This window comes from Podarcis gaigeae, assembly GCF_964106915.1.
Source record: "Podarcis gaigeae genome assembly, chromosome: 6".
Taxonomy (NCBI): Eukaryota; Metazoa; Chordata; class Lepidosauria; order Squamata; family Lacertidae; genus Podarcis; species Podarcis gaigeae.
In genome coordinates this window covers 5,589,778-5,617,542 of record NC_139682.1, presented here as the reverse complement: position 1 = coordinate 5,617,542, position 27,765 = coordinate 5,589,778, and the positions used below count along the sequence as shown (strand labels likewise).

The window sequence follows — 27,765 nt, the reverse complement described above, 5'->3', positions numbered from 1 at the left end:
GTGTTTTTATTGTGTTTCCAAATATGAATTCTGTTGAATGCAAAAGAATACAACACAAGAAATTTCTAAAAGCAATAAAAACGCAATTAACAACCATGCAGCACAGCAGTTTATGGTTGCTACGACAGCTACAAAGCTATTAAGTGATCTGCCAAAAGCCTCAGCAATTTTGAGATGGTCTGTGAAAGTCGTGGAATCACTGTATGTACTGTGATGACAATGTCTGAATCCTTTGAGTGTAGAGATCTTGAGAAAACAACTCCCCCTGCAGCCAGGCTGCTTATTAAACATTGAACTCCTTTCTGGTGAATTTGGCTCCAACCCACAACAGTTTCTTGCTGTCTAAAGAGCCACAAGAGGGAGTATAAGTTTCATGCTAGATAGAACATAGTACAGTGGTACCTCAGTTTAAGAGCTTAATCCATTCTGAGACAAATTGAAATTGCAGAGTTTTGAGAAACTAAAAAACAAAGTGCGAGACTGGCTTCATTATTATCAGATAATGGAGGCTTATAAATTGGACAAGAAAATTGGATTCCAGGTGGAAAAATCAAAATTAGAAACAGAATTGTTAGAACCCAAAACTAAGATTCTGTCAAAGATGTACAACCTGCTGCTGAAATGGAATACTCAGGATGAAACAGTGAAGTCTGCCATGATTAAATGGGCACAAGATGTTGGACATAATATTATGTTTGCTGACTGGGAACAGTTATGGACCACCGGTTTGAAATTCACGGCATGTAATGCCTTAAGAGAGAATATTATGAAAATGATTTACAGGTGGTACATGACCCCAGTCAAGCTTGCAAAAATTTATCATTTGCCCGATAATAAATGTTGGAAATGTAAAGAGACTGAAGGTACATTCTTTCACCTTTGGTGGACGTGCCCAAGGATTAAGGCTTTTTGGGAAATGATTTATAATGAAATGAAAAAGGTATTTAAATATACCTTCTTGAAGAAACCAGAGGCCTTTCTCCTGGGCATGGTCGGCCAATTGGTGCCAAAGAAGGACAGAACTTTCTTTATGTATGCGACAACAGCAGCAAGAATACTCATCACAAAATATTGGAAGACACAAGATCTACCCACTCTGGAAGAATGGCAGATAAAGATGATCGACTATATGGAACTGGCAGAAATGACCGGCAGAATCCGAGACCAGGGAAAAGAGTCGGCGGAAGAAGACTGGAAGAAGTTCAAAGACTATTTGCAGAAATATTGTAAAATTAAGGAATATTAGAATGATGCTGGACAGAAATTAAGTGGTTTTTCAGCTGTAATGCTTAAGAGATATGGAAAATAAGGTTCTGAAATAAGTAAAAGAACTAATGGTGAGGATTTGCTGAACAAACAATTTGAATTGGAATATAAGAAAGGGAGGTATGAGGAGGTCCGGAAAATAAGTTAAAAGAAAATAAGTAAATGGAAACTTTTTGTGTTTTTAAATTGTTTTTATTTCTGTATTTTTGTATTTTTGGTTTTTTTCTGTTTTTTCTGTTTTACAATGTATTATTTCTGAAAACTTTAATAAATATCTTAAGAGCTTAATCCATTCTGGAAGTCTGTTCTTAAACCAAAACCGTTCTTAAACCGAGGCACGCTTTCCCTAATGAGGCCTGCCGCTGGCAGTGCCCTTCCACCATTCGGATTCCGTTCTTAGACACTACTTCCAGCTTTGCAGAGTTCGTAAATCAAATCATTCGTAAACAGGACTGCTCTTAAACCGAGGTACCACTGTACTAGGATTTAATCTGTGGCAGCGTCTCTAATTCAAAGGGTCAGGATAACAACCTGCATATATGTCACTAAACAGGCGTAGGAGTTGCAGGTCAATGCTATGCCTGTTCATTCAGAACTGTGCTCTGAGGAACATATTCCCAAATAAATATGCATAAATAAATATGCCCACATCAAATTAGGCATGCCCTCAATTCTCTCGTGCTGAAATCCATCTTCAGCTTTACCTAAAGCACTTTGCAAAGATTCTGCTTTATTCAGTCACTTCCCATTAGTAAGTAGCATAAGCTTGGTTTGTATGGGCTGCACCACTACAAGCCAAATGTGTGTACTGTCACTCCTGAAAGAGTATTGAGATATTGGACAGTATGGTGATTAATCCATGATAGTTCTTGTGTGTGAGAAGAGAAGACTGGAAAAGACCCTGATGTTGGGAAAGATGGAGAGCACAAGGAGAAGGAGACGACAGAGGAAGAGATGGTTGGACAGTGTTCTCGAAGCTATGAATATGAATTTGACCAAACTGCGGGAGGCAGTGGAAGACAGGAGTGCCTGGCGTGCTCTGGTCCAGGGGGTCACAAAGAGGCGGACACGACTAAATGACTAAACAGCAACAACAGTTCATGTGTGTGTGGGTGTGATGAGACATCAGGATGCTGTGCCCCTAAGCCAGGGTCGGCAAAATTTTTAAGCTGCGGGCCGGTCCACTGTCCCTCAGACCTTGTGGCGGCACAGGGAGAGGAGAGCTGGAAGAAGATGCGAGGGGGGCAAGTAGTCCTCCTCCCCACCCCCCAGCCGCTGTGCTTACCCCCCCAGGGGCTGCCGCCACCACCATACCACCACTTCTTGTGGGTAGGCAGAGTGAGCTCATCCGTTCCGCTCTCTGGCCCACAGAAGCACCAGGACGGCGGCGGTGGCGGGAAGATGAGAGGCGCGAAAGGGCTGGCTCCAGAGAGGGGCTGCTTAAAATGGCATTCAGCCAGCTCAGCCCAGCCCCCTTCCTCCTCTAGGCAGGGCAAGGAGAAACCAGGAGGAGGGAGGGAGGAGGCGCTGCCATGGTGTGTGTGAGGGAGAGGGGGGGAAATGGAATGGTGTGGGGAGAAATGGCGCAGCCCGAACGAACAGAATCCCCACACTGATACTCAGACAGTCCGCGGGCTGCATCCTGAAGGCAATTGGGCCTGATCCAGTCCCCCGGGTTTTAGTTTGCCGACCCCTGCCCTAAGCAATAGGTGTACACATGTATCATGCTTTAGCTGTGAGATGTTTTGCCTCATGAGTGTTAGTCACCATTAAATAATCCTTGATGACTACTCCAAATCTACTCCAAATCTTCTAAACTTCTGCCCCTTCCAACTCTGTTTCACAGGATCCTTGGAATTACTCGGAACTGGCTAACAATAAGCAGGATGCTAAAGGAGACGGTCCTTCCATCTGGCTTAGCCGGGTCAAATTACTTCTATTGCTGGATCTTCCGACATTAGCATTATACAAACACCTGGTTACTTCACTTCCAATGAAACTTCTGAGTAAGCGTGTTCCGTAAGGGTGAAAACTTGGAGCCAGGTTTCTGGAACCCGTGTCCAACTGTCCAACCACAATGTCACACTGGCTCTTTGTAATACATGTACATTTAATAAGCGTCTCTAAAGTTTTCTGGCAGCTATGAGCAAAGACTAAACAACACAGCACTTCCAAGCAGGCTTTCAGTGTAATACCAGAACAGAACCATCTCTTCCATGAAGCATGTGGAGACTGTTCCCTCAGACAACAGAAAATTGGCAATGCCACCATCCCAGGACTCTGGCTTACTTGCTTCATTTTCTCCTTGCCCTGTTCCTGCTGCTGCTCCCAGCTGCACACCCAGCAAAGCCCTCTGCTACCCGCTTGCCTGTTACCAACCTCACCTGTTACTTGTTACTTTTAAGCTTTTTTTCTATGTAATAATAATAATAATTTATTAATTATATTCCGCCCATCTGGCTGGGTTTCCCCAGCCACTCTGGGTGGCTTCCAACAGAATATTAAAAACACAGTAAAACATCAAACATTAAAAACTTCCCTAAACAGGGCTGCCTTCAGATGTCTTCTACAAGTCAGATAGTTGTTTATTTCCTTGACATCTGATGGGAGGGCGTTCCACAGGGTGGGTGTCAGTACCGAGACGGCCTTCTGCCTGGTTCCCTGCAACCTCGCTTCTCGCAGAGAGGGAACCACCAGAAGGTCCTCGGAGCTGTACCTCAGTGTCCAGGTTGAACGATGGGGGTGGAGACGCTCCTTCAGGTATACTGGGCCGAGGCTGTTTAGGGCTTTCAAGGTCAGCACCAGCACTTTGAATTGTGTTCTGAAACGTACTGGGAGCCAATGTAGGTCTTTCAAGACAGGTGTTGTGTGGTCTTGGCGGCCGCCCCCAGTCACCAGGCTAGCTGCCGCATTCTGGATTAGTTGTAGTTTCCGGTCACCTTCAAAGGTTGCCGCACATAGAGTGAAAGTGTTGAAAACACATTTCTACTTGTGGCAGTACAGGCACTCTCCTCATCACCTAACTGAGGAAGGAACTCACTTGGCCCTTTTTAAGAATAGGTAGGGAGGCGGACGAGATGCAGCACTATTGCCACTGCTAAACTGGCAGCAAAAGAGGGGAAAGTGGACAGGAGTTGTGGGGGGGGGGAGAGAGAGGAGAAGTGGGGGTGACAGCTCAGGTGGTGCAATTTCTTGTGTGGGAAACCTGAGACCCAGGTGTTGAATGTGGTCTTCTAGGCCTCTCTGTCCAGTCCAGGGTACATTCCCCAGGTCACCCCCCCATTGCCAGCCCTCTTCTGAGCTGTCCTTGAGTGCGCTAGTGTTATGTACTGAGTTGAATAGGATCCTGTAATGGTTCTAGGGGTTGCTCGTGTGTAAGTTGTCGCCACTCCTGGCTAGGTTACCTGGGTGAATCCTTTCTGTCTGGACAGCCTCTCACCCGTGGCTGTCTCAATCGCTGGCAGAATCCGTCAGTGGGCATTTCTTGAACTTCTTCCAGCAAAGAAGTTCTTTGACGCCTAGTCTCCTCCTACTCTCCCTGCGTGGAAGTCTTCTGCGCAGGGAGGGTGTGGGCAGCGGAGGACCCGTGCTCTCCCCACTGGTCTCCGGCGAGGAGTCCTGGAGCTTCCTCACCGATTCCCCCTTCTGCCCCCCTTCTCCACTGGTGCTACGCTGATTTCCTTCCCCAGCAGATGGGCTGCCTCTCTCCCTACTGGGACCCTCTCCGGCATGCCTCTGGAGCCTTCCCTCCGCCTCTGGCTCCGATGGCAATTCCCTGACAGATCCAAAAGGCAGCAGTCTGATTGGTCCTAGAACAATAGGATTCAGAATGCAGCAGTCTGATTGGTCCTAGAACAATGCAGCAGTATGATTGGTCCGCAGGAGCCATCCAATCCAGCTTCAGGTGAAAGTGAATCCGCAACCTGATTGGCCTAGAGGAGAATTCCAGAATTAGCCAATCACGTGCAGCCCATTGTGTAAATAATATATACCATATAAAGCAGATATTTTGGGGGAATTTTCATTCCTCACTACTATGAGCTGAATAAAGAGCATGAAATCCACACTCGACTCCGAGTATATTTCAGCTAGCCTGGCTTGACCATGTCCTTGAACTGTCAGAATGTCTCTGGCTTCCCAGGTGGGAATGTTGCATTTGTGTGTGTTTGCAGAAACCTCTGGCTTAAGTTTTGTTAGAAGGTCGCCTTCCTTAGAGTGCCTATTTTCCCTCTGGTCCTGCCCATGGCTCGACATGTGGTCTCTGGAATGTTGCCCACAAGAGAACATGGACCTTGGGCTGAAAAAATACACCCAACCCCAGCTCCCCAATTTAAGAGGGACCATACAAAATGAAAGGTTGGTTTGGAGAAGCAGGAAACCCAAGTAAATTCAGGCACATAATAGTTTTTAAAAATCCGACACAATTGTGACTGTTCAGAGGACAATGACAGGAAATGCTCACTTCCCCATGTCTGAACGGCCAGTGCTGCTCCAGAGATAACATCACACAGTACTTTTATAAAGGGGTATTCCGTGGTCACCAATCCTTACTGCAGGACCTCCAGAATGTGCAGTTGAGAAATATGAAAGCAGAAAATTTACTAGATCAGCATTAAGTTAGCATAAGGTAAAGGGAACCCTGACCATTAGGTCCAGTTGTGGCCAATTCTGGGGTTGCAGCCCTCATCTCGCTTTATTGGCCGAGGAAGCCGGTGTGCAGCTTCTGGGTCACATGGCCAGCATGACTAAGCCGCTTCTGGCAAACCACAGCAGTGCACGGAAATGCTGTTTACCTTCCCGCCGGAGCGGTACCTATTTATCTACTTGCACTTTGACGTGCTTTAGAACTGCTAGGTTGGCAGGAGCAGGGACCGAGCTCACCCCGTCACAGGGATTCGAACCACCAACCTTCTGATCAGCAAGTCCTAGGCTCTGTGGTTTAACCCACAGTGCCACCCACGTCCCTTCACATAAGTTAGCATACTGATCTTGAAACATTGCCTGCTCACCTGGAGGAGATCCAATGGAACATCATCCTGTGCCTTTTGTTGTTGTGTAAATGCTGGCAGATGTTACGTTTATTGCTAGGGATAGATTGGGGGAACTTCGGGGAACTTTCTTTGGTTGTAAAGTGTTCAAATTACTTGCTCTCAGCAGTGTATTTGAGACACAGCATGTAAATAAAATTGAGTCAGCTTTGCACGCAGGCCGGTTGGGAAAGGGTGTAAATATATTCAGGAATCTGTATGAGTGTTTTCTCCCTGGGGTGGAATTTCTTTCCCCCCCTCTTTGTTTTGTGGTGCCAGAGAATTTGAGCGGTTCCCCCACCCCCACCCCCGCACAATAATCACCATCATCATCATTTGAAATAGTGGTGGTTTCCCCTTAAAACATCCTCTGTCTTATTTGGTAATATAAAAGCAAAATATGCAAATTAACTTCACAGCAAACTTTAAGTTGTTTTACAGCTTTAGTTAGCTAACTCGTTTTTACTAGCCTGGCCAAATTGTAGCTTCAGAGGCTGGGATTCACTTAAGAAGCCCCACCAGCATTAGAGAAAGAATTGCAAATAAAACCACCAATCTCATAATGCTTTTGCAAAAACCTATCATGTGACTGTGTTTTGGAATACTGTGTACAGTTCTGGCAGCCTTACCTAAAAAAATAATAATGGAGCAACTCTTCTATGAAGAATGGTTGCAGTGCTTGAGATGCTTTGGAGAAAAGGGGCGTAAGAGGCAAAATTTATTATTATTATTATCATTATCATTATCATTATCATTATTTTATATCCTACCCTCCCTAGCTGAAGCTGGGCTTAGAGCGGCTAACAACAATAAAAGTAACACAACATTTCAAAATCAATTCATTTTAAAATCAGTTCAAAATCAAATTAATGGCACCATTGGGCTAGAGTTCTGTGAGGATTACCAAAGGAGGATTACCAATAGAAGTTTATTAAATTATGAATAGCATGAAGAAAGTGGATGGGGGAAAATCTTTTCCCTTGGAATACTAAAACTCCTGGACATCCAGTGAAGCTGATTGATGGAAGATTCAGGGCAGATGCTTATTCACAGAGTGCATCGTTTATCTATGGAGCTCACTCTCCCAGGCCACCAACCTCGACGACTTGTAAAGAGGATTAGACAAATTCATGGGTGAGGTGGCTATCAATGGCTATTAATCATGACGGCTGTGCTCTGTCACCACAGTCTGGAGGCATTATTGCTTCGGAATACAGTCATACTGAGGTCCAGCGCCGAGGGCCTTCTGGCGGTTCCCTCATTGCGAGAAGCAAAGCTACAGGGAACCAGGCAGAGGGCCTTCTCGGTAGTGGCGCCCGCCCTGTGGAACTCCCTCCCACCAGATGTCAAAGCGATAAACATCTACCTGACATTCAGAAGACATCTTAAGGCAGCCCTGTTCAGGGAAGTTTTTAACGTGTGATATTTTACTGTATTTTTGGTTTCTATGGAAGCCGCCCAGAGTGGCTGGGGAGGCCCAGCCAGATGGGCGGGGTATAAATAATAAATTATTATTATTATTATTATTATTATTATTATTATTTATTATTATTATTATACCTCGAGTTAAATGTGCTTCAGGTTGAGCGTTTTCAGGTTACGCTCTGCGGCGACCCGGAAGTAATGGAGCACGTTACTTCCAGGTTTCGCTGCTTGCGCATGTGCAGACGCTCAAAATGACGTCGTGCACCTGCGAAGAAGTGGCGAATTGCGACCCACGCATGCGCAGATATGCAGTCGTGGGTTGTGTTTGCTTCAGGATGCGAATGGGGCTCCAGAACGGATCCTGTTCTCATCCTGAGGTATCATTGTACCAGTTTCTAGAAATCGCAGGAAGGGAGAATGATCTTGTGCTCAAATCCTGCTTGCGGGTTTCCTACAGGTATCTGCCTGGCCGCTGTGAGAACAGGATGCTGGGCTACATGCATCATTGGCCTGATCCAGCAGGGCCTTCTTATGTTCTTATGCTCTGCACAAAGATTGCTGCTTACACAGTGGTGCTTCTCCATTTCCTTTCCCTGTGCCCCCTTACAAATGGCTCTGGCAGAACCCCCAGAATAGTGCAAAGTGGGAGTGCCATGTCACTGTCATACAAAAAAGTGTCCAGAGTGAGGAATTAACTATTAATTGCCAAAAGTATACTTAGGGAAGGGACGCGGGTGGCGCTGTGGGTTAAACCACTGTGTCACTTGGGCTTGCTGATCAAAAGGTCGGTGGTTCGAATCACCGTGATGGGGTAAGCTCCCATTGTTCAGTCCCAGCTCCTGCCAACCTAGCAGTTCGAAAGCACGTCAAAGTGCAAGTAGATAAATAGGTAGCTCTCTGGCGGAAAGGTGAACGACGTTTCCATGCACTGCTCTGGTTTCGCTGCCACATGACCCGGAAAAACTGTCTGCGGAAGCAGACAAACGCCGGCTCCCTCAGCCTGAAAAGCGAGATGAGAGCCACAACCCCAGAGTCGTTCGCGACTATACTTAGTTGTCAGGGGTCCGTTTACCTTTACCTTTATACTTAGGGAAAGGCATGCCCACCAGTTACACTTAGTTACTCCTAGGTGAGCACCTGATGAGGCAGTTATCTATCTCTCCCACCTGAACTGTGTGCAAGCAGGTGAAGACTATGCCTGCGTGAAACCTGTTTCTGCTACTCCCTCTTCCATCCTCTCTTGGTTCTGGGAGACAGTGGCGGAGGAGAGTTGGGCACTGAAGGAGGAGGTGTAGAAGCCCTTGACTCAACACCAGCCTGACCTATCCTTCCTCCTGCACCTGTTCTTCAAACTCCAGTCCTGCAGCTTCTCTTGCCTCTAAGTCTCGCCTCAAGCTGTTACAGGCTCCCCCAGATTACTGGCTTCTTCTTCTAAGTCAAGTCTCCAACCCTCCTTTCTCCAGGTGCCTACCCGTCAGTATCTGACCACCACTCCTCAGTATCCAGCCAGTCCCTGGCTGGGAGCGGGGCTCCTTCCATCTGGCAAGCTGAAATGCTTGCACAGGCCAAAGAATTGGAAGACTGCGACGTAGAATTGCACCCAGAGGCTGCAAATTAAGAACACATCAAGCTAAATATATTGTTAGTTTGCAGTCTTGTTCTGGTGTTTCAGTTTGATTGGTGAACGAAACATACCACAACTTTTTTCCAGTAGCACCTTAAAGACCAACTAAGTCAGTTCTTGGTATGAGAAGTGTGCATGCACACGAAAGCTCATACCAAGAACTGACTTAGTTGGTCTTTAAGGTGCTACTGGAAGGATTTTTTTTTGTTTTGACTATGGCAGACCAACACGGCTACCTATCTGTAACTGGAACTATGGAAGGCACCACATTGAGCCGCATGAAATGGAAGTCCATGAAGAAGTGTGCATGCACACGAAAGCTCATACCAAGAACTGACTTAGTTGGTCTTTAAGGTGCTACTGGAAGGAATTTTTTTTGTTTTGACTATGGCAGACCAAGACGGCTACCTATCTGTAACTACCACAACTTTATAATCGTTGTGCCTGCCCTGAAGCATGCACAAAAGCGTCAGAGCACTCTCGTTTGAAATTCAAAAACCCTTTTACCCAAAGTCCTCAGTTTGTGTTCTTAGCTAGTCCAACCCCTGTGACAAGTATCCAAGGTTGGTGCCAAAGAAAGACAGAACTTTTTTTATGTATGCAACAACAGCAGCAAGAATACTCATTGCGAAGTACTGGAAGACGCAAGATTTACCCACTCTGGAAGAATGGCAGATGAAGGTGATAGACTATATGGGACTAGCAGAAATGACCGGCAGAATCCGAGACCAGGGAAAAGAGACGGTGGAGGAAGACTGGAAGAAATTTAAAGACTATCTGCAAAGGCATCATAAAGTTAATGGACATTAGTGTGATGTTGGATAAAAATTAAGTGGTTACCAGCTGTAATGCAGAGGTTGAGTAATAAGTCATAATAAGTTACAACAAGTTATAATAAGGATTTGCTGAATTAAGAATTTGAATTGGAATACAAAAGGGGGAGGTGAGAGGAGGTCTGGGAAACAAGTTAATGGAAATGAGTGTCAGGGAACTGCCATCGGAGAGTCAGGTGGTGGTGGGGGGGCTCAAGGAGGCTAGGAGACCCTTGGATGCGGAGGAAGGAACCAGCAGGGGGAGAGAGAGAGTTCATGGAGAAACTCAGTCGGAGGGATGGCTCCAAGAGACTTCCAGTGAAAACAGCGGGGAGGTCTCAGGACCTCCTCTGGGTACACCTACTCCTCGCAGGAAACTGTCACGCCGAGAATCACGCAGGAGAGTTTCCGTTAAGGAACTCTTATGTTGGCGCAAATTCCGGAAACGCCCACCAACAGATTCTGCCAGCGATTGAGGGAGTCATGCTTTGAGGGCTCCCGTAAAGGCAGAGCTTTGAGACCTATGCCAAGCTCTGAGGGATTCAGCTTTTACGCACAAGCAGCTCATTATCCCATCACAATGAGTAATGGAAATTATATTTGTTTTAATTGTTCTTTTTGTTTTTGTATTTTTGTATTTTTATTATTTCTTTTTTGTGTACGTTTATTTTTGTTGTATTAATTGGAAACTTTAATAAATATTATATAAAAAAGCTAATCCCTTCCTCTCTCCATCTGAAATCCTTGCATCTCCTGTCCCTTTTCAGCTCATAGCACTGTTGAAAATTTATCCATTCATTTATATCATTGATTCCCCATTCCCCTGCTTTATTTTGAGCTTTTATTCAAATGTTTCCAGTTTAGGTTGTAAGATACTCTGAGCAAGGAATTTACATTTGCTCTGATGGCAATAGACAAATATCAAGCTCAAGTGAGTTTTATTTCTTGATCTATATTCATTCCATTAAATGAATATACTGCTTGGTTGTAGGGGGGGAAACCTCAAGGTGACTTACAAAAAAAATAAAACAATAAAATGACCACTAAAAAAATTACAGCTGCAGTTTGAATCATACAGAAGGTTAAAACCACAGTAGAACAGACTAAAACAAATTAAACTCCTTCAAGCTTCCTAAACATGTGGGTAAAAAGGTAAAGGGACCCCTGACCATTAGGTCCAGTCGTGGCCGACCATGGGGTTGCGGCGCTCATCTTGCTTTACTGGCCGAGGGAGCCGGCGTACAGCTTCCGGGTCATGTGGCCAGCACGACTAAGCCGCTTCTGGCGAACCAGAGCAGCGCATGGAAACGCCGTTTACCTTCCTGCCGGAGAGGTACCTATTTATCGACTTGCACTTTGACGTACTTTCGAACTGCTAGGTTGGCAGGAGCAGGGACCGAGCACAGCGCCACCCACAGCGCCACCCGCGTCCCTAACATGTGGGTAAAAGGTAAAGGTAAAGGTACCCCTGCCCGTACGGGCCAGTCTTGACAGACTCTGGGGTTGTGTGCCCATCTCACTTAAGAGGCCAGGGGCCAGCGCTGTCCGGAGACACTTCCGGGTCACGTGGCCAGCGTGACATCGCTGCTCTGGCGAGCCAGAGCCGCACACGGAAACGCCGTTTACCTTCCCGCTGGTAAGCGGTCCCTATTTATCTACTTGCACCCGGAGGTGCTTTCGAACTGCTAGGTTGGCAGGCGCTGGGACCGAGCAGCGGGAGCGCACCCCGCTGCAGGGATTCGAACCGCCGACCTTTCGATCGGCAAGTCCTAGGCGCTGAGGCTTTAACCCACAGCGCCACCTGCGTCCCAACATGTGGGTAGGCTTGTCTAAATAAGAATGTCTCCAGCAGGTGCCGAAAAGAATACAGTGAAGGTGCCACCTGGTGTCAAGAGGTGGAGAGTTCCAAAGTGTCGGTCCTGCCACACTAAATGATCACATTCTTACAGATGTGGTGCGGGTATTCTGTGGCACGTGCAAAAGTGCCAATTCTGCTGATCAAAGCAGTAACTAAGTAGCTTGGGCTCTCCGCCAGTGCCAGATTTATGTATAAGCTATAGTTTAGGGGCCCCCTGGATGTACTTTTCAAAAATATATGCTTGAATAAATAAATAAAACCTACATACAGCAACAGTGTTTTGTGTTGTGTAGGCTCCTATGATGTAAGTAATGGGCCCCGCCTGCTAGCCTGCTCCCTAAAATATCCCTGGTTTGCTCATTTCTATATATAGGGTGCCTACATTCTGCATGGACTGGTTGCACGGCAACATGTGCAAAAGGCTTTAGATACCTATCAGGTCCATAAATTACCATTTAGCATATATTCAACACACACAAAAAACAGCGACAATTTGTTTTGGACAAAGGACAGCTGGACATATAAAGGGCCCCATTACCTTCAGCAGCTTAGGACCTCATCAAACCTAAATCTGGCCCTGCTCTCCGCCATCAGAAATTACTTGCTACCATTCAAAGGAAGACTTGGGAACTCAGTTCTGCCTCTCTTGGGACCAAGTAATGCTTGAACTCTATGCCTCCCCACAAACAAAAACAAAAACCCCCAGGGGCCAATCTATCTCCCCACCCCCCACTTTAAATACTTTCCCCAGAAATCTCTCTCTACAAAACCAGGATAGCCTATCAGTGAACTTTGCCACCAGAACCGGGAAAGTATCTGTGATAGCTTTCTTCCTTACAAGGAAGAGAAGCGGAACCCCAACTGGGAACATGTGCAGAATAGCACAATGCAGATATTAATAATTTGTGCTGTGCTGTGCTGTGCTTCCTTTCCGGCCAGTTGTGCTGTCGCTTCTAATGCAACCCAGTACATGCCCTTGTGAGTGGGAGCCACACAGCCATTGACCCAGCTTCCTCTTCCTTGGAAAAGGCCTTAGAACATGTTGGGTCATTGGTTCATCTAGTTTGGCGCTTCTGAAACTGGTGACTTACTCCCCAGTTTCAGGTGGATCTTGTTCAGCACTCCAGGTCCCTTCTAACTCTAAAGGTAAAGGTAAAAGTACCCCTGCCCGTACAGGCCAGTCGTGTCCGACTCTAGGGTTGTGCGCCCATCTCACTTAAGAGGCCGGGGGCCAGCGCTGTCCGGAGACACTTCTGGGTCACGTGGCCAGCGTGACGAAGCTGCTCTGGCGTGCCAGCACCAGCGCAGCACATGGAAACGCCATTTACCTTCCTGCTATAAAGCGGTACCTATTTATCTACTTGCACTTAAGGGTGCTTTCGAACTGCTAGGTGGGCAGGAGCTGGGACTGAGCAATGGGAGCTCACCCCGTCGCGGGGATTCGAACTGCCGACCTTCTGATCAGCAAGTCCTAGGCTCTGTGGTTTAACCCACAGTGCCACCCGCCCTTCCAACTCTGCAATCCTACGATTCTAAGAAATGTGAGCAATTGAACCTTGAGACCATTCGCATGCAAACCAGGCGCTCTGCCACTAATCTCCTGCTCTTCCTCTTTATCGGGAAGGATTCTTACACAAAGACACAGCACAAATCCTTGCGGCAACCTCCTTTAGAAATCCTCGGACTCTTGTGACAACCTGTGAGAGCCGCTGCGGTGTGGTGGTTAGAGTGTCAGACTAGGGTTCAAATCCCCCACTCGGCCATGAAGCTCACTGGGTAACCTTGGAGCAGTTACTCAGCCTAGTCTACCTCACAAGGTCGTTGTGAGGATGAAATGGGAACTATGTAAGCCTCCTTGGAGGACAAGTGGGATTGTTGTTGTTTAGTCGTTTAGTCATTTCCGACTCTTCGTGACCCCCTGGACCAGAGCACGCCAGGCACTCCTGTCTTCCACTGCCTCCCGCAGTTTGGTCAAACTCATGTTGGTAGCTTCGAGAACACTGTCCCACCATCTCGTCCTCTGTCGTCCCCTTCTCCTTGTGCCCTCCATCTTTCCCAACATCAGGGTCTTTTCCAGGGAGTCTTCTCTTCTCATGAGGTGGCCAAAGTCTTGGAGCCTCAGCTTCACGATCTGTCCTTCCAGTGAGCACTCAGGGCTGATTTCCTTCAGAATGGAGAGGTTTGATCTTCTTGCAGTCCATGGGACTCTCAAGAGTCTCCTCCAGCACCATAATTCAAAAGCATCCATTCTTTGGCGATCAGGCTTCTTTATGGTCCAGCTCTCACTTCCATACATCACTACTGGGAAAACCATAGCTTTAACTATAGGGACCTTTGTCAGCAAGGTGATGTCTCTGCTTTTTAAGATGCTGTCTAGGTTTGACAACCCTTGCTTTAGAGCTTTTAAAAATGAGGAACAGCCACTTGACTTGAGCCTGCAAATGAATACAACCTGTCTTTTGTTTTGGAAGGGATAACTTGTCCCAGCTTCCAAGCTGGATCAGACTATGACTGGTCTCACTCCTGCGGCTGTGCAGAAGAAAACTGTGCCACTTTGATAGTCATGGAAAGGAGGAGCGGAATGGCAGTTGCCAGGTGACTTTAGAAGGGATACTTCTAGGACTTGCCTCCGAAGCTGCTTGAGAGCTAGGTGGCATATGGTGATCTCCAGGGGGCTTAATCTTAGGTTTGGTCTGGCATTCATCTGTATCAGGGGACCATGGAAGACAATGCGCCTTTGGGGTGAAGTCAAACTGTTGGAGAGTTACAGCGCCTGCTGTGGCTGTAGAGAGAAATGCAAGGGAGAGATGTTTTGCTGGGCAGCTGAAGATGTCTGCACCATGGCCTTTCTTCTCTCTGCGCTCCTCCCAGCGGTCATTCCTTCTCTGGTCACTGTTCCGGATATGTGACCTAATTGATTGCCTCCAGGCTCCACAGTTATCTTATGGTTATTGTTTTCATAATACCATATTTTTCGCTCAATAAGAAGCACCAGACCACAAGACGCACCTGGTTTTTGGAGGAGGAAAACAAGAAAAAAAAATTCTGAATCTCAGAAGCCAGTGAAAGCAGCAATCCCTCTTGCTGTTCTGGCTTCTGGGATAGCTGCGCAGCCAGCATTCGCTCCATAAGACGCACACACATTTCCCCTTACTTTTTAGGAGAGAAAAAGTGAGTCTTATAGAGAAAAAAATACGGTAATAACCAGGGGGTTTTTTCCAGCCGGAACTCAGTTCTAGCACCTCTCAGGTGGGCGCCATTGCCATTATAAGAGAACAAGGGAGGCGTTCATTGGGAGAGTTCTGGCACCTCTTTTCCTAGAAAAATAGCCCTATAATAATGTTCTTTTACATACTGCCGGTCATCTCTTCTGATAAAGAGCTACACATTGCAACAGGGACTTGTCAGGTGTAGGAAGTTCTTTAAAAATGAAAGAGGCACAATAGCAAGTTTTGGGATTCACCCAAACTCTTTTTAATTTAAACCTCTGCTGTATTCTTCCTTTTCCTTGTGAGTCACTCTCAAATTGGCCCTACCTCACAGAATTGTAAAGAACTCTAATCCCTTTGTAAGGTGGGTATTGCAAAATGGGAATGACACACAGTAGAAAGCTGTTTAGCACGCTATACAAAGCCCCTTATAAGGAGCTCTCTGGTGTATAGGGGAGTGGTCTTTCACAGTCGTTCCCTAGAACCGTGCAACCTAGAAAGGTCAGGATCTGAGCCTAGATAGGCCTTCTGCAAGCTGACCACCAAGTCAAACCATTAGCCCACCTAGCCCTGCTAGTCCTACGACTGGCTTTATTTCTTACAGCTCTCAGGCAGAAGAGTCTCTTTGACCCTTGCTACTTTAGAGCCATTTAATTGGAGATGTTGGAGTTGAACCTGGGACGTGCACTGTATGCAAAACATTTGATTTGCCACTAAGGTACGAGGCCTTTGCAGCATAATGAGGTCACCGCAGAAATTAAGGGTGCAGCTTTTGAAATTAGTCAGTTCCCAGCAGTTTGGTTCATTTGTATATTTCCCAGCAAGACTCGGTGAATTTATTATTTCGCCTGTTCTTGTTCCACTTGGGTCAACAGGGATGCAGAAGAGGAAGACAAAGGCTTCTAGTTCTCCATCACAGTCATTAAGCTTGGGAGTTTCCATGCCAGAATCTTTGGTTTTGTCCATGCACAAACCTCAGAAGACCAAAAGATGTGTGTGAAAGTCCTCCCTGAGGGACTTGGCTGGGGAAATTCAGCTGTCATTCCTGCCACAAAGCAGAACTGCTCCAATATTTCTCTGCCCGACTACGCCTTCCCAGTAAGACATGTTGCACCAAGACGCGTCTACCTGATCCGAAGTCACGTATAGGGAGTGCTGTGGCTAGGTCTACCAGGAACTTAACTGAATTCTGGTATTTGACCCGCAGAATCATACCAAGTCAACACATTGGATTCTATCTTCAGGGGGGGGGGGTGTATGCAAATCTTTTTATAAGTTTCATAACCCAAAGCTGAAAGGAGAGCTAGGCAGAATGCCCTCCATAATCCCCAGTAAACAGAAATTTATTGTAAGACATATTCCAGCCATCCTCACACTTAAACTAATGTTTAAAAGGGGATGGAAGGCACTACTAGAAGGTTTGGGAGTGTCTTTTCCTCTTAATTAGGCAATGTAGAAATAATTATTATTATTATTATTATTATTATTAGTTAAATTTATATACCTCCCTTCATCAAAAGACCACAGGGCTGCTTACAAGTAAACACGTATTTTTGTATTTTTGTGTTTTTTGCAACTGTTGTAACTGTTGATTTGTTTTCCTTTTTGGTTATTTAAGTGAAAATTAATAAAAAGAATTAAAAAAACAACAAGTAAACACGTAATTTAATTCTGGACTGGTGAGATGTTGGCAGAAAAACAGGCTAGCACCATCTGCAAGCCTTAGCCAAGTTACACTTTTCTACAGAAAACTAAACTCTTCTGAAGCTGCATAATTCAGGAGTTCCTTATGCCAATTAATTGAAAACCTGATAAAACACAGGCATATATGTCTTCTTAAGAGGCTATGGTCAAAGCCTCATGAAAATTGAAAAGGGATAAGCCCATCTTTCAGTTTCATCCACCCAGTAACTCAACTCATCCTCAAGGGAAAGTCTTCAAACTCATCACAGACTCATGACATAGTTCTATAATTTATTTTAAACTGCTGCTGTGTAGAAGAGTTAACTGCTTTTATAAATGCTTCCACATTGATATATTACGGGGTCTTCCCTTAGAACAAAGCCCTTTTGAATCCTCAGGGGGAATTCCTGAGGGAATATTTGCCTGTTTGTCTGTTGGACTGTGGCTTTCTGAGGAGTATTGCCCTTGGAAATGCCCCTCTGACCCTTTCAGGACCTGTGAGGAGAAAGAAAGAGAGTCGGATCTCTAAAGGGAGGCAATTTAATCCTTATATTCTGGCACCTTCAGGGAGAAAAAGAGCGGGAAACTCCTCAGCTGGAGGGCAACTGCCATGTCTCTGCCCACACGATTGCTCACATCCTTGTCTGTTCTGAGGAGAAAAGTGTCTCACTTTTCTCTGCAGAAATAAACATGGCACTCCAGAGGAGATCCCACAGAAGTGCCACTTCATAGAGATTCCTCACCAAATGTCTCACGCCTTTCTGAGGGGGGCAATAAGCGACACAGATCACTTAAAGCAGGCATGTCCAAAGTCCATTCTGAGGGCCAGTTTTATCTGGCCCCATGGCAGTTTATTTATTGGGGGTCAAATCCTTTAAAAAGCTCAACAAGTTCAATCCTAAAAAAATCTCAACAATTTTGAGGTAAAGTTGCAAAAACAGCTCAACAAGTTCAATCCCAAAAAAATCTCAACAGTTTTGAGGTAAAGTTGCAAAAACAGCTCAACAACTTCAAACCTAAAAAAAGCACAACTTTGGTCAGCCCTCACGCATGTTCACTTCATCAATTTGAAAAAAAAGTTTGGGCATCCCTGACTTAAAGGCTGACAAGTTTTCGGGGCATCTCCTTGGAACCCCTTGACACAGAGAGAACACACTGCAAATCCATATAGCTGCAATATAACATATACCATGTGGCGTTTCCTCAGTAATTATTCCACATAAATCCAGTCCCCCTCCTTGAACCTGTCCCCCTGGTGTCTGAAGGGTGGAAAACAAAGAGGAAGGGGATACTTTGCCACTTTGTCAGTGCATCCTGACTTTATATTAATCCTTCATGATTATCCTTCATGCATAATCTCCCAGTGGGCTCCCTTTGCCCTGGCGGAGAAACTCTGAGCAAAAACCCCCTAACATCAGCCATCAAGGCAAGAACAATGCAAAACAAGACCACTCAGACGTGTTGGAAAGAGTCCACTCAGCCTTCCAAAACATTACTGATGTTTTGCAGGAAAAACACTGTAGGTGGGAGGAAAAGGGGGAAACTTTTAGATGTGTAGCCAGGGATTATGATGTGAGCTCAGACGCCACAGGCTGCAAAATCCATTTGGCCTTTGCCAGAGAGCCAGGAAAAAACTTAAGGTGAAAGTCTGCCTTGAGAAAGCAGATTTCAACTGCTCCTATGTAAGCTCATAGCAGAAGCAGTCCAAACAGCCCTAGCTAGTTGGTTCCCCATAAACTGGAAGATACCTTATTTACTCGAATGTAATGCACACCTGTTTTGGCTGAATTATGTCATGAAAATTAGGGTGTGCATTAGATTTGATAGCGTGTTAGTTTCGATTGTTGATAAACACCGCTGACATAGCAAATACTTTTTGGGTTTCAAAGTTTTGAAAACCAAGGCGTGCATTAGATTTGTGTAAATATGATAATTCCTGGAGGAAATTAAAAGAAGAGAATCCACAGAACTTGAAGAACTCTGGTGCCTTTTGGATCTCAGCTTCCTTTTGCCTTATGCATAGAAAATCTCCCCCTGCCAGACTTAAATGAATGAGGAGGAAATAACCTTCTGGGAAATGAAGCTTCCAAGCTAGAATAGAAACTTAGGAAAATCACCTTCTCCCAGGAAGGAGACTGGCACATTAGAAAGTGTCTCTCACACAACAGTGAGAGGGGAAACAGGCGATCCCGCAGGGTTATTAGCGTGGAACTTGCCAAAATAAATGGAGCAGAGAAGGCAAGATCACTCTTGACTCAAGCAAAACTCTAGACACCAGCGGTGGTGTTACACGATGCTCCTGCTGAGCCAATTTATTGGTAAGATTCAACACAAACCCTCCATTGCTCAAACAGTCCCTCTTTGAAGCTCTTGCCACAGAGCAGGGGAGATCAGGCATGCTGGACCCACCAGTGCAAAATGGAGCTCAGGGGCAGAAGGAAAACACTTGTATTATGAGCCATGGGCCTCACTGGCCAAGCAAAAACGGCATTTCTCATGGGTGTAGCTAGGATTTTTGTTGGGAAGGGGGACAGGCTGTCGTTAGGGGGCAGAACCCCGGATTTGTATTGATTTGTATTGATTTTAATTTATTTAGGGGGGCGATTGCCCCCCCCGGCTATGCCCATGGCATTCCTGTTTAGCAAGTGTATTGACTGGACCTGACAAAGCTCCACACCTCAACTGTGACTTTCAAAGACACCCTGAAGAAAGAGAAGCTGCAAGCATTCAGATAGCCTCCTAGAAAAAGGATGAACACAAACAGAGAGGCAGGCAGGCAGAAAAACATGGCGGCATAGAATGTGTGTGAGGAAATTCAAAACGCAGAGTCAGAATGGTCAGACCCACAAATAAGAGGATGTGAGGGGTAACAAAAGGCAAGCCTCTAAAGATGCTCCTAACCATAGGCAGGGAACCTAGCAAGTTTCCCTTCAAGGCTGCCATCTTGGTGAGAGGCAACGGTGATGGGTGAAGAAGCCATGAAGTTAAAATGGAGCTTGCACAGTGAAAAAGAGCAGGAACTCCCTTCTGTCAGGACTTCTCTCAACCGCCACATGCTTGCATTCTTAGTGGGTTAGGTAATGTAAGAAGCGCTGAGCACTAATTAAAACCACCTCTGAACTGGGAAGGGAGGAGGAGATAAGGGCCTAGGGAGATAAGTGCTCAAGCGCCAGTTTGTGTGTGAAACAAAAGGCTGGCGCCATTTGAGGATGGGCAATAAATAAAACGGCGCTCCTGGTCACATGGGCGTCCCATGAAGCAGAATGTTGGAAGGTTCGGGGCAGAGAAAAGAAGGCACTTCGTCAAGTGGCACATACCGTATTTTTTGCACCATAACACTCACTTTTTTCCTCCTAAAAAGTAAGGGGAAATGTCTGTGCGTGTTATGGAGGGAATGCCTACGGGTGGCATGCCTACGGATTTTCCTCCTCTCAAAACTACGTGCGTGTTATGGTCGGGTGCGTGTTATAGGGTGAAAAATACGGTAGTTAAATTATGGAACTCCCTCCCATGGAACTTGAATGGCTTTAAAAGAGGATTAGACTGATTTATGGAGGAGGATGCTGTCGATGGCTACCAGCCATGATGGTCCTGTCCTACCTCCATGGTCAGACGTAGCAACGCATCTGAATACCAGAAGACAAAAGAAGACGAGAGTGCTCTTGTGCACATACCCTCCAACATTTATCCTAGGGATGTCCTATTCTGAAATATACTCGGAGTCGAGTGTGGATCTCATGCTCTTTATTCAGCTCATAGTAGCGAGGAATGGAAGTTCCCCCAAACTGTCTGCTTTATATACATTATTTACACAATGGGCCGCATGTGACTGGCTAATTCCGGGATTCTCCTGTAGGCCAATCAGGTTGCGGATTCACTTCCACCTAGAGCTGGATTGGGTGGCTCCTGCGGACCAATCAGACTGCTGCATTCTGGATCCTATTGTTCTAGGACCAATCAGACTGCTGCATTCTGAATCCTAGGACCAATCAGACTGCTGCATTTTGGATCCTATTCAACTCAGTACATAACATATTCCATTATTATTATTTTATTATTTATACCCCACCATCTGACTGGGTTTCCCCAAGCACTCTGGGTGGCTTCCAACACATATATAAACATAATAAAACATTAAGAAACTTCCCTCTACAGGGCTGCCTTCAGATGTCTTCTAAAGGTTGAATAGTTACTAATCTCCTTGTTCTCCGAGACATGGAGGAGAGGGGAAAAAAAGAAAACTCGGACATTCCAGGATCAAATCAGAAACCAGGGCGGCCTCTGTAAATCCAGGACTGCCCCTGGAAAATAGGGACACTTGGAGGGTCTGCAGACATTGGTTGGTCTCTGTAAGAAGAGGATGCTGAGTTAGATGGGTCATTGGTGTGATCCCCCAGGGTACAGGATACATAGATGGATGAAGAAGACAAAGGAATACAAGGAAATTTGGGACTGGGGAAAACTAGCATGAGAGGAACACAAGGACCAAATCATCCCCAACCACAGGCAGGGTTGATCTAGTGAGAGGGATCAGTTCTCCTCCTGGAGAGGTGGACAAAGACTTTAGTGGACCTCTGCCTCTTCCTTCCTGTCATCCTCATGGGGAATATCACCCATCACCAAAACTTTCTGACAGTAAGAGCTGTTTGGCAATGGAACGGTCTCCTTCGGGAGGTTGCGGACCTCCCTTCCTTGGAGGTTTTTAAGCAGAGGTTGGATGGCCATCTGCCATGGCTGCTTTAGCTGAGATTCCTGCATTGCAAGGGATTGAACTAAATGAGCCTGTGTCACTTCCAACTCTACAATTCTATGATTCTGTGATCTTCAGGTAAAGGACAAACCACAGGCCACAGGCATGCACCCCTGAATATCAGGTTTCAACGTTTAAAATATGAGCAGAAAGACTGCATCTACACTGGAAACCCTGAGGATGGAAATTCATGGGAAATGGTTTTTCAGGATTATGTGGTTCTTTTTAAGTACGTGTGCCCTTGCAACTCGGAATTTAATCAGGCTGAGAGAAACAAGGTTAGCTATGCCAAGCCTCTGACCTTTCCCAGCTGCAGACAGCCTCTGATACAGTATTTAGATTTAAGTGAGCAGAACCTTAGGGCTGGAATTGCTGGAACCAAACAATGTTCCTGGTTTTCTGGAAATCCACCACAAATGCAAAAAAAGGCTTTCTGGTTGGTCTGAGGAACTGATTTTGGCTGAGTGGCCAAAATGTACTTTTCTGTGACAATTCTACCCTCATGCTACAGAGGGAAAATGTGGATTTGGTGCGCTCAGGTTTTTTACTGGAGAAATCTGGGTATGTACTGTATTCTTAGCTGACCCCTGGTGGTTTTCAGAAGTTTTTCTTTGTTTTGTTTTGTTTTGGCTGAGCCTCACAGTTGTGTTGGATGCATTTACTTCCTCTGCCCCACAAAAGCAAGTGGTTCAAAACTGTGCATCAAAAACTTCTTACATGCGGTCTGCATTCACAGTCCCTACTATCAATGGGCCTCATTAAAGCAAAGAGTCTAATAGGCCAGCGCCTGAAAGACATTGAACGGCAAAACAACCTGACTATCTTAAAGAAACTGTGCCCATGGTATACCTACTTTCCCCCTTCTCATTTTGACTCTCCAGCTTCATATTTGTTTAAGTTAACCATCCCAAAATATAGACGTGCCTTTACATTGGCTAGATGGGATGTTCTCCCTTCTGCCGTACTCGAAGGTCGCTACCAAAAGACTCCATTTGAAAAACGACTCTGCCCATGTGGAGATGGTAACACGGAAACAGTGTCCCACGTCTTCCTATCCTGCCCCCTTTACAAAGACCTAAGGAATGAGATAATTACTCCACTCATTCTCTCCAACCCCGGCCGTTCACCAGACATCACACTGTATTTCCTCTTATCTGATACGGATAGTCAGATAACAGAGAAGGTCGCGAGGTACATCGAAAGAGCTATGAAATTGAGGGCCACCATCTGAGTGACAGACTTGTTCATCTGACGGACCTCCTTTTGCTTGTTCTTTTCTCCCTTTTATCCTTATTTCTATTTTTAATTCTTGTATAGCTGTGGCCTGTTGGCTTTGCTAATAAAGTTTTGATTGAATCTTTACTTCCTCTGCAAATTACAAAGAAGAGGGTACGTTTGTGAGGAGAGAGTAGCCGCAGTAGCAGCATAGGTGTGAAAAGTAATAATAATAATAATAAATTTTATTTATATCCCGTCCTCCCCAGCTGAAGCCGGGCTCAGGGCGGCTAACAACAATAAAACAGTACAAAAGTACAGCACAAACAACACTCTAAAATCATTCATTATAAAATTAATTAAATTCAAGCCACTGGCCACCATTGGGCCAGAGCTCCGCGAAGATTGCCGAGGGAGGGAGTCAAGCTGTGCCCTGGCCAAAGGCCAGGCGGAACAGCTCTGTCTTGCAGGCCCTGCGGAAAGATGTCAAGTCCCACAGGGCCCTAGTCTCTTGTGACAGAGGGTTCCACCAGGTCGGAGCCACAGCCGAAAAAGCCCTGGCTCTAGTTGAGGCCAGCCTCACCTCCCTGTGGCCTGGGACCTTCAAGATGTTTTTATTTGAAGACTGTAAGTTTCTCTGTGGGGCATACCAGGAGAGGCGGTCCCATAGGTACGAGGGTCCTAGGCCGTATAGGGCTTTAAAGAGAAAGTAGAGAAAGTGAAGCATTTCCTCAATGTGGGAGACGCAGCAGGAAGCCAGAGGGAACTCTTTCTGGCTTAAAACCCAGTGACAACCAGGAAAGTAAACTCCTTCCAAGAACAGGTATATTCAGGCAGAAGTATTGTCACTGAGACTTCAGTGGTGAGATGACTTTCAACCCTCACCTTGGGTAGATTCAAAAGCAAGCAGGGCTCTGCACCCTGTGGAATTTGTTTCATCTGGAATAACTTCTGGATTTGGAGAACTTGTCATTCTCCAATTCTCTGAGGGCAAATAGCCCAAATGTTTGATTTTACATGACAGCTTTCCTTTCTTGCCAGTCCTATATCTGGTCTAAAAATTCATGAATTCTTCAGGCTTCTGACTGGTCCTCCGTTTACAGTAAATTAATGAAAAGAAAGGTCTATGTCAAGGAAGAAGGATAAACTGCCCACACTTTGATTGGAACGCACTCTTTATTTGCATGCAAAAATCCCCTACAAACAGTTTTTTTAAAAACCCTGAAAAGTCAGAGAAACCTTTTTGCATGAAGCTGTGGTCTAAACCACTGATCGGGAGGTCAGCAGTTTGAATCCCCACGACTGGGTGAGCTCCCGTTGCACGGTCCCTGCTCCTGCCAACCTAGCAGTTCAAAAGCACACCAGTGCAAGTAGATAAATACGTACCGCTCCGGTGGGAAGGTAAATGGCATTTCCGTGCGCTGCTCTGGTTTCGCCAGAAGCGGCTTAGTCATGCTGGCCACATGACCCGGAAAAACTGTCTGCGGGCAAACGTTGGCTCCCACGGCCAGTAAAGCAAGATGAGCGCTGCAACCCCAGAGTCGTTCGCGACTGGACTTAACTGTCAGGGGTCCTTTACCTTTACCTTTAAAGCCCACATGCTTGAATTTATCTAAGTGCAGGTCCATTTCCAATATTTGCCTTAGCTTCTGGGCAACAGGGCTACAGCTTTCCCCACGGAACAGTGTTGATAGGCGGCTGCTTAGGAGAGGTTAGCCCAGAAGCTACCACCCCTCTCCATTTTGTTCTTTCTCCAAGGCTAGGCCTTAATGCTGCCATCGGGCCCTGCCACCCTCTGACCCGACCAACTCTGCCCTGCCACAAAGTTCCCTACCCACCTTGAGGGGATGGTGCACAGCTAGAAGATTCGTGCCCAGTGCCCACATGCTTCTTGTTTCGATGGCTGCTTTCCCATCTTGGAAGGGAGCAGTGGCTCTGCAGGAATGCTCTGTCATCCTCCACAACACTGCGTCCCTCGGAAATGAAGTCGTTGCCCAAAAGAGCGCCTCTGTTGAAAAAGAAACCAGCTGCTGAAGTTCAAGGTCAAGCGGTGTCACAACAGCTGGGATTCCAGAAGTTGGTCAGCAGCCTTCTGCCTCCTAGCTAGGCAGGGCTGAAGGCAAGCCCTTCCATTGAGACCATTGTCACTGGAAGCCCCTTCAGTCTACTGGAAGGCGGTTATTTAGAAAGCAGAGACTGTTCCACCCTGAAACCTTTACATTTCCACAGTGTAGGTGTTATGTACTGAGCTGAATCCTAGAACAATAGGATCCAGAATGCAGCAGTCTGATTGGTCGGCAGGAGCCACCCAATCCAGCTCCAGGTGGAAGTGAATCAGCGACCTGATTGGCCTGCAGGAGCAGCCAATCAGGCTCCTGGATGAAGTGAATCAGCAACCTGATTAGTCTGCAGGAACAGCCAATCAGGCTTCTGGAGGAAGTGAATCCACAACCCGATTGGCCTATAGGAGCAGCCTGCAATTAGCCAATCACACGGGGCCCATTGTGTAAACAATGTATATATAGCTAGATGTTTTGGGGAAAGTTTCATTCATTGCTACTACGAGCTGAAGAGAGCATGAAATTCACACTTGACTCTGAGTATATTTCAGTAACGATTGCATAGAAATAGTGTAACAATTGAAGCCGTGTATTTCCGTAGTTCTAGTTACAGGTATGGGACGCAGGTGGCGCTGTGGGTTAAAGCCTCAGCGCCTAGGACTTGCCGATCGAAAGGTCGGCGGTTCAAATCCCTGCGGCGGGGTGCGCTCCCGCTGCTCGGTCCCAGCGCCTGCCAACCTAGCAGTTCGAAAGCACCTCCGGGTGCAAGTAGATAAATAGGGACCACTTACCAGCGGGAAGGTAAACGGCGTTTCCGTGTGCGGCTCTGGCTTGCCAGAGCAGCGATGTCACGCTGGCCACGTGACCCGGAAGTGTCTCCGGACAGCGCTGGCCCCTGGCCTCTTAAGTGAGATGGGCGCACAACCCCAGAGTCTGTCAAGACTGGCCCGTATGGGCAGGGGTACCTTTACCTTTACCTTTAGTTACAGGTAGGTAGCCATGTTGGTCTGCCATAGTCAAAACAAAATAAAAAAATTCCTTCCAGTAGCACATTAGAGACCAACTAAGTTTGTTATTGGTATGAGCTTTCATGTGCATGCACACTTCTTCAGATACACTGAAACAGAAGTCACCAGACCCTTATATATAGTGAGAGGGTGGGGAGGGGTATTACTCAGAAAGGTGGTGGGAATGGGTGATTGGCTGATAGGTGTAGTAAACCTGTTGACGACTGTTAACGACTGCAATTGGTCTTACAGGAAAAAGCAAGGGGTGAGATGGCTAAAAATAGCTTTATCATGTATAATGAGATAAGAATCCAATGCCTCTATTCAGACCAGGTTTTAAGTTTGGTAATAAGTTGCAATTCAGCAACTTCTCTTTCCAGTCATTTTCCTGAAATTCTTTTGTAATATGACAGCTACTTTGAGATTTTGTATAGAATGTCCTGGGAGATTGAAATGTTCTCCTACTGGTTTCTCTGTCTTGTGATTCGTGATGTCAGATTTATGTCCATTTATCCTTTGGCGTAGGGTTTGGCCTGTTTGTCCAATATAGAGAGCTGAAGGGCACTGTTGGCATTTGTTGTTGGCATACACAATGCTACAAGATGAGCAATTAAATAGTCCTGAGATGGTATGTTTGATGTTGTTGGGGCCAGTAATTGTGTTTTCCGGGTGTATATGGCAGCAAAGTTGGCATCTGGGTTTATTGCAGGCTCTGGTACCAGTGTCCATGTAATGTCTGGTTGTTATATTATTGTGGGTGAGGAGTTGTTTAAGATTGGGTTCCCACCACCCTTCTGAGTAATACCCCTCCCCACCCTCTCACTATATATAAGGGTCTGAGGACTTCTGTTTCAGTGTATCTGAAGAAGTGTGCATGCGCACGAAATCTCATACCAATAAACTTAGTTGGTCTCTAAGGTGCTACTGGAAGGAATTTTTTTATTTCCATAGTGTAACCATTAGGGTGGGCAAAGTATGGTAAGATGCCATCGATCTGTGACATTGATCTGTCTCCTGATGTTTTCCACTGTTAGTTAAATGTGGGGTGACTCAAACTGGATCACGGCAGAAGTGCCTTTTTTATTTTAGCGTGTACACGCACACGCAAACACATGCTTCCCTTGCCTTGCAATTTTCCCCAATTTGAATTGCTCTTCTGAAGTTATTTGCAAAAATGAATAAACACATCTCCTGCTCAGACACCATTCCCAGCTGCAGGTTTGCTACCGCCATCAGCTGGATTGGAGCCTTATTGCTTCCTTCCTCATAAGAAGTCCATGACACCTATTGATTTCTGTTGAGAAAGACTGAAGGGAACCCCTTCATAATCCTAGTTCTTGGAAACGATGCCTTATGAGGAACGGCTAAGGGAGCTGGGCATGTTTAGCCTGGAGAAGAGGAGGTTAAGGGGTGATATGATAGCCATGTTCAAATATATAAAAGGATGTCACATAGAGGAGGGAGAAAGGTTGTTTTCTGCTGCTCCAGAGAAGCAGACACGGAGCAATGGTTCCAAACTACAAGAAAGAAGATTCCCCCTAAACATTAGGAAGAACTTCCTGACAGTAAGAGCTGTTCGACAGTGGAATTTGCTGCCAAGGAGTGTGGTGGAGTCTCCTTCTTTGGAGGTCTTTAAGCAGAGGCTTGACAACCATATGTCAGGAGTGCTCTGATGGTGTTTCCTGCTTGGCAGGGGGTTGGACTCGATGGCCCTTGTGGTCTCTTCCAACTCTATGATTCTATGATTCTATGATTCCTATCAACCTGTGTTGGCAGGGCTCTCCAACGTCAGATCGTAGTGAGGGTGCGTGTGGTGGAATGCTCTTCCG

The 27,765-nt window shown here is 46.0% G+C and overlaps 1 protein-coding gene across 1 annotated transcript in view; it reads left to right on the top strand.

The window, feature by feature from the left end:
• Window positions 1-27,765, top strand: part of GMEB2 (glucocorticoid modulatory element binding protein 2) — a 263,449-nt gene that overhangs the window by 67,763 nt on the left and 167,921 nt on the right. The gene's annotated exons all lie outside the window — the stretch shown is intronic.